Raw genomic sequence first — 14,453 nt, 5'->3', positions numbered from 1 at the left:
CCACCAATGTTGTCTGGCATCTGCATGTACGAACACTTTCCCATGCTGGGAAATTGGTTTCCCTTCCGTTGATGGTATACGCTAGCTAGCTAGCTGCTTCTCTCGATGAAATTAGTGCACAATTACAGACAAATCTTTGAAGACAGGTAGGTAGTTGAATTAATAAGGTGAGTCAATTGCGAAAGGGTATGTAGCATAATGCTTACAAGAGCCTCGTTAGCATCTTAGGTCCTAAGTTCTAACTCCATATGGGAGCGAATTTTTTAGGATTTAACGGCATTGTGCATTCAGTGGTAGGCGATGTTCCCGTCGATAGCGAAGCACCTGTCGTGACATCATCAATCTCGAGGTTTTATTGGCCCAGCCTTCAAAGATGCTCATAGGGCTAGGGTTTGCGTGCGTGCATTCATAGCGGTGAGTGTGCGTCTATTGCGAGTGACTGTGTTCTACTGTATAATTTGCACCAAAAAAAGCACTAACTTCTAGCTAGGCAATCTACGATGAAACAACAATACATGCATGCTGCCGACTCTCATCCCTAACACGCGTGCCCCAGGAGATTTAGCGGCGCACACCTTGTTCCCACTGTTCCTCTTCTTCCCCTGCTCCCACTGTTCTTCTTCCCCGGCCATCCCCGCCCCCACTCCTCGACCACCGCCTAGGCGCCGGCGCCCACCCCCATCTGATGAACCGCCCTTCCCTAATCCCAATGGAGGAGTTCACCGGTGACTCCTATCCCCCGGCCCCGGCACCGCCCAATTGGTTATCTCCCTCCGCCTGCTCGGTGGGGCCGTCGTCTTGCTCACCACCCCTCAACCCGCCACCACTGTCGAGTTAGCCACCGCCCTCAGGCCCCTCTTCTAAGGTCGTCGGCCACAAATAGTCGCAAAGTGAAACCCTAACTGCAAACACCACCGCCTCATCCACTGGCCCGGCCGCTGCCCCTGCCCCCGCCTCCTTCTTCCCCAGTATCGGCGACACGTGTGTGCTTTAAATCTTATCGGTGCACGTGCCCGATAAGATTTGAGGCATGCTGCTATTCATAAAAAAACAATACTCCTGGGTACCTATACTGCTGTCTGCTTCAGTAGCATATACGTACAATCTGATCTCCAGAGAAATTAATCTAATCTTAAATTTGTCATGATAATGAACTATAGTGTTTTTATAAATTAAACAGTACAATATAGACGTCCACAACACGCACGCACACTCACCTCTATGAACATACATACGCAAACCCCCTACGAGCACCTCCAAAGGACTGAGCTGACAAATCTTGAGATTCACGAAGTAACCACAAGCGCCTCGCTGTCGACGGGGACGTCGTCTACCACTGAAAGGATAGAGCCAATAAATCTTGGAATAAATTCAGGAAAATATGAGCACTCGTGCCAAGTCGAAGACTTAAACCTGGGTGAACAGATTCCACCACAAGATCTCAACCAACTGATCTCCGATCAGTTCACGAACTATAGTGTTTGTTTGGTAGATCAGATTAGCTGATAAACCTGCTGCCGGCTGCCAGCGTGCCGCGCAGATCGACCAGCTAGCTAGCCATATCGCAATCTAAGCTAAGATGTTGCCGTGTGGGCTGAGGATGCTAATACTATTGGATATGTATGCATGGTTGTTGCTAGGGTTGGAGCATGAGTCGCTGACCGTCCGTTTGACCAGCGCGAACTATTCTCATCACTCTCATGCATGCATAGCTCGCCGGCATATACAGAGGGGATGGATGTCCTGGTCCCAGCGGTAGGTTAGGCGGTTAGCCCCTACTGATCGACGTGCAACTACCGTAGCTGGCGTGTGGCCGGCATCCGCTCTGCGAATTCCCAGTGTAAGGCCTCGTTGTTTAGTTTCAAAAAGTTTTTCCAAAAAATACTACAGTAGTCATCACATCGAATCTTGTGATACGTGCATGGAGCATTAAATATAGATGAAAAAAAACTAATTGCACAGTTAGGTTGGAAATCGCGAGACGAACGTTTTGGGCCTTATTATTCCATGATTGAATACTAATTGCCAAATAAAAATGAAAGTGCTACCGTAGCCAAATTCTTAAATTTCACCCAATTAAACAAGGCTAACTTGACGTGCCGTAGCGGTCTACGAATTCACGCTGCAGCGGTCGTATCTGTTCCTTGGCCAGGGGCGGTCAGCCGGCGTCACGCTCAAAATTCATCCGTCACCTAATCTGGCCCCAAACGCTCCGGATGGCTCCTGCGCTTCAACCTGATCGCTGACGGGTGCCATCCAACAAACGACACAAGAATTTCAAATTTCAGGCGTCCTTCTCTTATACTAGTATATAGGTGTAATACTACTACCAGGATTCAACCGTCAACCAATGTGCCGTTCTAAATTAGCTCGGGGTACAGTGAATTCAATTACACTGTGAGGCGTCCACAAATACGTGCAGCTGCTTCTATTTTGTCTGTCAGATACAAGGTTTTGGCAAAAAAAAAAAAATGGCCTTACCATCAACGTGAAAAGTCGCAAGAACAGACAAGCCTTAAGCTTTTCAAAATCCAAAGTTTTATCTCAACATATCACACATATCATTTCTCACTAAATGTCTACGTCATCTCCCACTAATGCCACGTCAACCAAATAACTTTCAACCTAATAATGCAAGACATCCACATCACCTGCACTAAGTGCATTTACTATTTTTAATATATAATATACAACACATGCATATATTGTTATACATGCAACAATTTTATTTTAGTCCTTTATTCAATTCTTATAATCCAATCTAATTCTTTTAGTCTTTTATTAAATTCTTTCATTATACCATGCCCAATTTTGATAAGAATTGATGCAAAAACATGTAGGTCTAACTTATACATGCAACGATTTTATTTTTAGGACAGTCTCACAACAACGTGCAGGGTATGCTTCTGGTTAGCTTAGTTGTGATCTCAGCAGCTCACCTAGAACGTGTACATGTGGGCTTTCTTGAAGTATATATACATTAATTTGGAAACAATTTTTGGGTTAGTGAAATGATCTTTGGATGACTAGAAAGAGCTGAATAGCTTAATTAAAATTTTCTAGCGAAGTACAACACCAGAACCAACAAAGGAGGCTCTAATAACCACTACTTCTAACTATATCAAGCTCACCATATCGTGGGCGGGGAACCTCCAGTCGCAGCAACTCGGTCAAGGAAGTCTTGGGGAATGAGATTTACTTGTGATCCTCCATGGGCCATGGGGTGCTTAGGGAAGATTATGAAGCTTGGGGGCTCTCTTCTTCCAACTCCAGCGATGTTCGGCGTGAGGAAGCTCACCAGTGACATGTCAACGTCCTCCAGCACATCTAGACCCCCTTCTCTCTCTTCTTCCTCCTGTTCTGTCTCTCTTCTTCCTTTCTCCTCTTCTCCGTTGTTTCTCTGGTCTATGTATGTGAGAATGAACATGAGGAAGAGTGGGACGGGAGGAGGCTGGTGTCTTCTGTTAGGTTGATCTCCTCCAACTCGGTCCAACGACCGAGTTGGGCCTTGATCCAGCGTCCTGATCGGGGGCGCCCAACCCTACATGGTTGGTGGGCCCCCATCACGCAGTGCTATATTAAGAAGGTGGGGGCCGCGGGGGCACGCAAGCCAAGGTTCACCGTGCACCTACAAACCCTACCGATCTAGGGAGTGCTGAAGCGGCGAGAAGCGCCGCCACCCACTCCACGTCTCTACTGGATTTCACCACCGGACACCATCTCTCTTCTCCTCGTCAAGCTCAGCCTCCGCCGCACCTCACTGCGCTCCACTGACTCGACTGCACCGACACCGTTGCCATGGCAAGCTCCTCCGCCAAGCCCGGCGGTGAGCAACCTCAATACTCCTCTCCCTCTCTCCAGTACTCTCTCCATTTCGCATTCTAGTTTTGGATCTAGGACCTTTATCCCGATTACAATAGAAATCATCCACTAGATCTATGCCCAAATGATCCTGTGGTTCTATCATCTTCGTCTTCTAGTGTAGATGGTCCTCGTTGATGATCTTCGAGGTGATCCACTTGAGTCGCGTTCGGGCATCTGACTCTGCTATCTTCATGGTTGAGACAGGTTTCACGAAGGATATCAAAAAATGGGATATCATGGAATTCAAGGTTGGCTACAAACATGACAAGGCGAGGTCAAGCATTCTTGGAAGTTGAAGGTGGATGAAACACTTGCAAGAAAAATCAACTAGAGATTAAATCAAGGGTATCTAAGAGAAGATGGACAATTAAGGTTTTCAAAAAATGTTACAACCAAGGCATACAAACATGGCGATGTGTTTGCCAAATTCATGTCAAAGTCTTGGGCTTATCGGATTAACTAGGTAAAGAAGGAAGATTTGGGCTTAGCAAAGACTTAAAAAAGTTTCAAAAATGACAAATTTTTTATTCGTTACAAGTTTAGTTGAAAGCCTGTGATCCTACGAATGAGGGCCATAAGACAACCAAATTCGAATGATGGCCAAAAGACAACCAAATTCCATTATGTTTATGTTTCATCCTATCAAGGTAGATTGGTGTACCATAGTTAATCGTGTTGGTGTCGTATTATTTTGACGTTGTAACACATTATCTCAGTGTACTACTATCCTATATATGGACTTATCATGATTAGTCATTCGATCAAAGGGTAGAATGTTGGACTTTAGTGATCTCAAGCTATAAAATGGAGAGTAGATATAGGGCCAAGTGCCATTTCCTTCTGGCCAAGTCCTCATGGTTGTGGCCCTGAGTCAAACAACACCATATTACAAGGAGCTCCCAGGGGGTGACCTGGCTACTCATTTAGCTGAGGCACAACTGAGTTAGATTGCCACCTTGATACTTACTCTGCGATCTTAAGAGGAAGATGGGTCGACCCAAAAATGGCGCAACCTTTCTCTCTAACTATATGCATGGCCAAGGTGCTTGGCTAGTATCCTTACTATGTTGATCCCTGCTTAACAGTCTCATCCATTGGCGGAATGCAGTGTTATAGGCCCTACTCATCACCGCGTGACCATCATCATTTCTCTCTCCCACCGCTAGACGGTCAAAAGGTAATCCTTTAGAGTTGGTATGTATATATATATATATCTACTCTATCTATATTTATACCTATATTATATTATGTATTATACATATCTAATAATCCTAAACCTCACTAGCAATATATCTCAACATGCAAGTTGACCACCTCAACAATGCACTGTCACATGCAATTAAAACTCCCTAGCGCATGCACCACGTCAGCAAGACACACAAGCATTTTGTTATCCACGTCAACATGACAGCACCAACTTTGGGCAGGAACATATGTTCTTTTGTGCCATCGTTAGACTTCCTCATTGCTTCTTCTACAGCACCCATAATCCTTTCATTGTGTGCTAATGGACTTGTCGTCTCCCACCTAGCTATCCTACATTTTGTAAAACAGACCATATATGAAACAAAAAATAACATCTAATGCTAAAGAAATCAATAAATTGTTCACTTCAGTAAATGATTGTGTGAACTCAAGGTAAATATGCTTAGATTTCAAGGGATATAACCAAATAAGAATAGACATTTATAAATATGCTTAGATTCCAAGACACTTTCATGCAACAAATCTATATTGACTAACCATCATCCAAAAGAGATGTAATTCTAAAAGTGTACAGTTCCATTTATCTTCACATGGTTTACAAAAAGATAAATCAATAACAAAAAAATGCATTAAACAAATCAATTCAGTAGAGGCATCAAGGTAAAATACTATTATTACATAATAGTGCCAAGTACTTACGGTTTACACGGTCCATCTTCAGCAGAGGAGTATCCAACCACTACATCAAGCTCATTGTGCTGTATTGGTTGGTTCAAACACACAGTATCCGATTTATTGCCGTAATATTGATTGTTGTTATCCTCTTCCAAACCAGCAACTAACATATCCCCGTGGATTCTGTGAAAGCTTTGTTTTAAATATTAGTACTTTTTATTTGTGGATCCATCAAGTTATAAACACTTTTTAAATATTAGTTCTTTTTATTTGAGATATGGAACACAATGCCACTGAGGCACTGACAGTGAGATAACAGATCGTTTGCAACCTCATTTTGAACAATTTAATCCAAAGAACTAAAAATGGAAAAAATCTCACCGCTGCGACGTTCAAGGTCCGCCTGCCGGACTCACCGCTGCGCAGCCGCGCGCTGGTCGGGTCCGCGCACGGCTGGCTCGCCACGGCCGACGAGGCGTCCAACCTGCACCTCGCGACGCTCCACCACGTGGAGAGCTTCCTGGACGGCGGGGGCAACCTCGTGTACTCCGTCCAGAAGAGCGAGGACAGGGACAACCCCGAAGAGCCGCCGGTGCAGTAACCGGCGCAGAAGCTGCGCCTGTTTCTGTACTACAAGGTGGCAATGTCCTGCACCTCGACAGCACCGGCTTCGTTGATTGGCGGGAAGACGAGATCACCACAGCAGCACCCTCCTCCGGGAGGTTTTCCGCCATCCCAGGAAAGTAGGCCATGTCTCCCTCCCCACCAATCTACGCGGCCTGACCCCCCCCCCCCCCCCCCCCCCCCCCCCCCCCCCCCCCTCAGCAGCACCGGCTTCGTTGATTGGCGGGAAGACGAGACGGCTGTGGATGGAAGGAGGTTGTTCCTCAGTGAAGGAAATCCTAGAGTGGATGCTAGGCTTAGGTAAACGGAGTCTGGATTGGATATTAGGACGTTTAGCCGCTTCTTTCTTCTCCGGACAGTTGCGGGAAGATGGCCGAAACGCCAGCAAGCTAAGCAACGGAGTGGGTCACGGCAGTTCGCTACCTTGTGGTCGCTACCAAGACACCTGAAGCACCTTCCAGCGAACGTGTTTTTATAGCCCGCCGGTGGCCCCGGCCTGCCCCGGATAAGCATCGTGCCATTGAACGCCGAGGACGAAGACGGGAAGGAGCGCCCACTCCTGTGGAATCTCAAAGTCCCTGCTTGCCATTTTGGTTGCGCATAAGGTCGAGCAGACGCCCGGCGAGGAGGAATACGGGCGGCGTCGCAATAAGTTATCCTGACCGCCGAGACCTGAATGGGAGCGTTCGGCGCCTCGGGGCGATACAACGCAGAGGCCGGTGCTTGAGAGTGGGGACGGAAGTGGTTAACCTGATGCCCGCCGGACAGTTGCGAGCCCTGGAAGCCCGGTGGCGTGCCCTCAATAGCTGCCGCAGTAGATGTCGCCGCGCTCTACCCGTCCCCATCAATAGCCGGCGGACGCGCCTGCTGGTGCGCCAGTAGCAGCAGCCATAGTAAAGGCCGCGGCGGCCGACGCGTCTCCATCAGCGTCCGCGGACGAGACACCACCCTCCGGCTGCACCTCTGGACACACCGGATCTCCGTCATTTCTCTTTCCCACTTTAGCGGTAGCGCCAGGGCATGCGCCACCTACCTCAGCTGAAGTAAGTCACTTCATTTCGCTCGAATCCAGCGGAGTAAAGACCATAGTTTTGGATTTCGGTGTAAGCAAAAATATCAAAGGGGCGGGTAAGACCGGTAGGCTGATTTTTGGCCGAAATTTCGCTAATACCGGTCCAATACCGGTTAAAGATTGGCCACACTGTAATCAAAATTTACAATATCATTCAATACCGGCCAATAACGCAGGGGACCCGTAGGACCGATATTTACCGGTTTTCGGAGATTTTCGGCCGGTATTGAGAACTATGGTAAAGACGCTCCCCATGCCTGGCCAGGAACCCGATGCCCCGCCATCGATGGCCTTCCCCTTCTGGTTGGCCTGCAGGCCTGGGAACACCGGCTCCGTGACTTCAATCGTAGCTGCAGTGGCACCGATTTGACTGAAGGCCCCATCCTCGTCATCTTAGTCCCAGTCGAGCTGCTCCAGTGCAGCCTCCTCTCCCGCGAGCTCGTCCTCCGAGACGGCGACCGCGGCCGCAGACCCGACCTCAGCATGACCAGATCCAGCCAACCCGAACGGGCAACCCTGAGCGGGCAAGGTGGCGCCCAGCTGGGTCACTGCTGGAGAGGTATCAGGCGGGGTCGGGGGGTTTGGTTTTGGGCTTGGGCTGGTGGCTGGTGGCGCCGAAGCGGGCGCCGGCCGGTGGTGAGGGGTGGGGGGGCTCTCGCTCACAAGGTCGTAGACTCATCGTCCAAAGAAGTTAAGAGTCACTGTGATGTTTATATTTGTAATAAAAATAGTATTTCATGGTCGTGGCTAGGGATGAAAACGGATCGGATACGGACGGATATCACCGATATTACATTTGTTTTCATATTTCTGTCCGGATTCGGATTCGAATACGGATAGTGTCAACTATGTCGGATATGATACGATTGGATATCGACATCATAAATATGCGATTTGAGTATTCGGATACGGATACGGTATCGGATGTTGAATATCCGGACTCGGATACGGATAGATCTCAACCCCTCTAAACGGATTCGGTTTCGAATACGGTCGGAAAATATCCGTACCATTTTCATCCCTAGTCGTGGCCCTCTACGTCTGTCTGCAGCTTTTTCTGAATAAACTATGGACAAGAAAGATGCTTAATTCTTGGTGCAATCACCAGGTATCTGGCGATCTCTCTATAAAACAAGCCCCCCTGGGTAAACAAGCCCAGCTATCATCATTCAATTCAGTATCATCAGTAAACTGAACTACGCTGCAGCCAAGGGAAGCTCTGCGCCCACTACGCTGTCGCTGCAGTGATGGCTCACGCTCATGGCCACCACGAGGAGCTGCTGCAGGCGAAGTCTCCACCACAGGTGGCCCTAGTGCCCTCTGTCCTGCTCGTCTGTCCTCTTCTCGTTCTCCCCGTGTGCCGCCGCTTTGGAACGACGGCCACCGCAAGTGCCAGAGAACAGCTGCTGAGCAGGCTGCCTTCGCCTCCAAGCAGGCTCCCGATCATTGGCCACCTGCACCTTGTCCGAACCCTACCTCACATCTCCCTCCGTGACCTCTCCGCCAAGCATGGCCGCGATGGGCTCATGCTCCTCCACCTCGGTGCCGTCCCCACGCTCATCGTCTCCTCGCCGAGCGCCGCCCAGGCCGTGCTGCGCACGCAAGACCACATCTTCGCGTCCAGGGCCTACTCCCCCGTCACCGACATCCTCTTCTACGGCTCCACGGATGTCGTCTTCTCGCCCTACGGCGAGCACTGGCGCCAGGTCAAGAAGATCGTCACCACACACCTCCTCACCAACAAGAAGGTCCGGTCCTACCGCCATGCACGCGAGCATGAGGTAATAACCATGCGTCAATTTGAACAATCACTGATATATATATATATATTGTTCAATAGATGAAGTTGATTGCCTGAAAAATATTCACAACAGGTGAGGTTGGTGGTGGCTAAGATCCGCGAGGCGGCCACCGCAGGCACTGCTATTGACCTAAGCGAACTGCTCATCTCCTTTGCCAACGATATCGTTTGCCACGCAGTTTGTGGCAAGTTCTTCAGGGAGGAAGGCCGGAATAAACTTTTCCGGGAGCTCGTTGAGGCGAACTCGTCGCTCATAGGGGTTTCAACCTAGAGGACTACTTCCCGATGCTGGTGAAGCTGGACATCATCAAGAGGATTGTGTGTGCGAAGGCACAAAAGGTGAACAAGATGTGGGACAACTTGCTCAATACACTCATCGATGACCATGCAAGCAAGCCAGCACCAGAACGTGACGGGGAGGAGAGTGACTTCATCGATGTCTTGCTCTCCCTTCAAGAAGAGTACAACCTCACTAGAGATCATATTAAGGCACAACTGGTGGTATATGATGACGTCACCTCACCCACAACTACCGCCTACATGTATATAAAAATATATACTTATTCTTATATATATGTTTCCATATGCATGTAGGTCATGTTTGAAGCTGGCACAGATACAGCATTCATAGTGCTGGAATGTGCGATGGCTCAGCTCATGCAAAACCCCTGCCTCCTGAACAAGCTACAAGACGAGGTGAGAAGCACTATAGCCAAGGGAAAAGAGATAGTTACGGAAGACGACCTTAATAGTTTAGGCTACCTAAAGGCAGTCATCAAAGAGACACTCCGACTCCATATGCCGGCACCGCTCCTTGTGCCCCACCTATCCATGGCCGATTGCAACATATAGAAGGGTACACGATACCTTCGGGAACACGTGCCATTGTTAATAGCTGGGCTCTTGCAAGGGATCCTAGCTATTGGGAGAAAGCGGACAAGTTCATGCCTGAGCGGTTCATCGAAGGCGGTAGCGCCACAGCTATGGACAATAAGGGAAACTATTTCCAATACTTACCATTTGGGGCAGGGCGAAGGATGTGTCCAGGAACCCACTTTGCAACTTCCACTATTGAAGTGATGCTTGCAAACCTTATCTACCACTTCAATTGGGGGCTACCTGTGGAATTAGCAAAGAAAGGTATCGATATGACTGAATCATTTGGGGTGACAGTGTGTCGTAAGGAGAAACTCCTCCTTGTCCCTATAGTTCCACAAAATTAATGCATTAGCAAGTCTAGAGTCCTTTTATGTATGCAATAGATTGTGCACTACCTATCATAATTGTATCATAATACTTTTGGGTTTTGTACTTGTTAAATCACTAATACTAAATAAAAAAAGCATGCATTGCATCCTTACACCATGCAACAAACGGTTTTCATATTTGTGACCGGAAATTTACTAACAAAGGACTAGAACAATAAGAGGGATGAATATGACAGCAAAAAATTCTTCACACAATACAAGAAATGCTTTTGTCCAAACTTAAATAGAAAGACAAAATAAATAAAAGATAGAATAAAACATAAGGGAAAACATAAGTAAGACAAAGGAAAAAGGCACGTAAGACATCACATGAATACTACTCGAACACCTAAAATATACGCGTAGAGTACCTGACAGATACTATGTGAATAATCAAAGATACATAAATAACATAAATAGAAAACATCAATAAAAAATAATACAAAGCATAAGGAAAACCAAGAAAAAAATAAAAAAAGCCATATAGTAGAGAAAATTAAAAAAGAACATCACAGCGGAACTATTTGACAACATAAAATATACCGTACAACATCTCATGAGTAATATGTAAATACTTAAAGATAATCATGAAACATCCTATTTATACTACGTGGACATCCTAAAATACATGAAAGAACATCACATGTATGCCACTTGAACATCACATATATCTCATGGAAGCTAAGAAATTAAACTTCTTAATTATAGCAAAGTGAAGAAGAAGAAATAACAATGGAGGGAAAATAGAAAAAAACTTCACAAGAATACTATTTGATGAACCTAAAATATATTTTTTAACTATCATAAGTACTGTGTGAATACTCAAAAATAATTATAGAACGTCCTATTTATACTACGTTGGCATCCCAAGATATATCAAAGAACTTCACATGTATATTATGTAAATATCACATGTATCAAAGACAATTATTTTGATATGTGATGTAACTAGACAAATGCAAAGGACACTTTCACAAATGCATAAATAATTTCTATAGTTAAGAAAAGTCAGAAATTTTGGCATGTCATATAACTCACACAAGTATCAAAGAAGAAACAGAAGCAAGTAGGAAAAAATAAAAAATCAATGAAAATAAAATGTACAAAAAGATATAATATAAAAGGAAAATGAAATACTAAATAAATAACATATAATAAAAAAATGCTTCAACATAGACCTATGCCACACATCCACCTCCCACGTACGCACAAACATGCAGTTGTCCGACCTAGTAAAAAATTAGCGGCACAACGAAAAATCATAAATGCATGCCACGCATATGGATGAGATGGTGCTATATATAGTCCAAGCTCTTGGACACGATGAGTGGCGTGGATATAATACAACAGCAACAACAACAATAAAGCTTTTAAGTCCCAAACAAGTTGGGGTTGGCAAGAGTTAAAACCCAGCAAAAACAATCAAGGTTCAGGCACATGAATAACTGTTTTCCAAGCACTCCTATCAAAGGCTAAGTCTTTGGGTATATTCCATCATTTCAAGTCTCCTTTTATTGCCTCTACCTAAGTCAACTTCGGTCTTCCTCTGCCTCTCTTCATGTTACTATCCTGGCTTAGGATTCCACTACGCACCGGTGCCTCTGGAGGTCTCGTTGGACATGTACAAACCATCTCAACCAGTGTTAGACAAGCTTCTCTTCAATTGGTGCTACCCCTAATCTATCATGTATATCATCATTCCGAACTCGATCCCTCCTTGTATGACCGCAAATCCAACGCAACATATGCATTTCCGCGACACTTATCTGTTGAACATATCGTCTTTTCATAGGCCAACATTCTACACCATACAACATAGCAGGTCTAATCGTCGTCCTATAAAATTTGCCTTTTAACTTCTGTGGCAGCCTTTTGTCACATAGCACACTAGATGCTTGACACCACTTCATCCACCCCGCTTTGATTCTATGGCTAACATCTTCATCAATATCCCCGTCTCTCTGTAGCATTGATCCTAAATATCGAAAGGTATCATTCCTAGGCACTACTTGACCTTCCAAACTAATATCTTCCTCCTCCCGAGTAGTTCTACTGAGTTTTAGTTCTACTGAGTTTAAAATCTTTGGACTCCAAAGTCTCCCGCCGTAACTCCAGTTTCTGATTTACTCCTGTCCGACTTTCATCAACTACCACTACATCGTCCGCGAAAAGCATACACCGAGGGATGTCCCCTTGTATGTCCCTTGTGATCTTATCCATCACTAAGGCAAACAGATAAGGGCTCAAAGTTGACCCTTGATGTAGTCCTATCCTAATCGGGAAGTCATCCGTGTCTCCATTACTTGTTCGAACACTAGTCACAATATTGTTGTACATGTCCTTAAGATTCTTAGATTCTCCGCACAAAGCGCCTATTGGTGTCATCAAAAGAGTCATCCAACTGAAATGTTGTGTCCGTATTCTCACCATTGAATAATTTATCAAAATACTCTTGCCATCGATGTCGGATCTCATCCTCCTTCACCAAGAGATGCTCCCTTTCATACTTAATGCACTTAACTTGGTTGAAGTCCCTTGTCTTTCTCTCATGAACCCTAGCCATCCTATAAATGTCATTCTCTCCTTCCTTCGTACTCAAATGTTGGTCAAGATCCTCGTACGCTCTACCTTTTGCACACTTACAGCTCGCTTTGTAATCTTCTTTGCAACCTTGTACTTCTCTATGTTGTCCATACTCCTATCATGGTACAAGCGTCTATAGAATTCTTTCTTCTCCTTAATAGCCCTTTGGACTTCCTCGTTCCACCACCAAGTATCTTTAGCCTCGCCTCCACTTCCTTTGGTTACTCCACACACCTTTGAGGTCACCTTTCGAATGTTGATTGCCATCTTCTCCCACATGTTGTTTATGTCCTCTTCTTCCTTCCAAGAGTCCTATTTGATAACCGTTTCCCTGAATACCTTTGAAATATAATGTAAATAAAAAATACATCATAGAACATCATATATACTTTGTGTGAATATCATATGCATCTCATAATATATAGAAAAAGTGTAGAACATGAAACTAAAAAATATTTAGAGTAAAATAAAATAGGAGAAACAAAATTAAAATAAGAAAATCTATATAAAACTTAAAAGAAAATAGAAAGGAAAATGAAATATTGCGAGGCCGTCCAAATAAAACAAAAAAAATATTGCCACCACCTATAGCACTTGACAAACTTGGTGAATATGTTCTTTATTGGCTGCACTCCGCTGTAATTTGTGCTTATTGGCATAGCTAGTACGTTCCACTGAGTATAACCTACAAAAAAAGTTTTTGGTCCACACTTTAAAAAATAACTCCATTCCTGTAAGCCATATTGTCAAGCAAATGGCTGCACGTCCTATCAGTAACAAGGATTGATTTGAAATTCCCCTTGTTTGTACCATCTGTAAAAAATATCATGATATCTTTTGGGGTTCCAAACCTAGTACAAATTGAACCATTGTCTAGAGAAATTTAGCATATAATCAATCAAAGAAGAGGTGTTCAATTGATTCGTCATTATAGCTACAAAGTTGTAGATAGCGTTGTGAACTACAACTTTTGTGTAGACCATGTCAACATCCTACATTATTTAAAAAAGCAAAATTTTAAATTCGAAATTTGGGAGCATAAAACGATCTTTTGGAACTCTAAATAGTTTCAAATAAAAAAGTCTAAATATAAAATTGAAGATAACATTGAGCTCTACAATTTTAGTATAAATTTTGTCTTTATATGATTTTATATAAAAGTTATTAATTTTTGAGACAAGTATTTCTAGCGGCAGGCTCTTAAAATGCTCGTATCTGTTAACTGATTTATAGAGGCAGTCCCTTAGAATGTACAACCTCTGTTAATAGTCATTTTTGGAGATTGTTATCTTAAGACATACGCCTCTGTTAATCGATTAACAGATGCAGACGTCTTAGGATACCCATCTATGTTAACAGTCGGTTAATAGAGGCAGTCACC

The 14,453-nt window shown here is 44.7% G+C and overlaps 1 pseudogene; it reads left to right on the top strand.

The window, feature by feature from the left end:
* Positions 1-8,643: 8,643 nt before the first annotated feature.
* LOC136482513 (indole-2-monooxygenase-like) lies at positions 8,644-10,512 on the top strand (annotated as a pseudogene).
* Positions 10,513-14,453: the final 3,941 nt, after the last annotated feature.

The sequence above is a fragment of the Miscanthus floridulus genome, chromosome 9 (genome assembly GCF_019320115.1).
Source record: "Miscanthus floridulus cultivar M001 chromosome 9, ASM1932011v1, whole genome shotgun sequence".
Lineage (NCBI taxonomy): Eukaryota > Viridiplantae > Streptophyta > Magnoliopsida > Poales > Poaceae > Miscanthus > Miscanthus floridulus.
The sequence above is the reverse complement of the archived record's forward strand: the minus strand, read 5'-3'. Positions and strand labels throughout refer to the sequence as shown.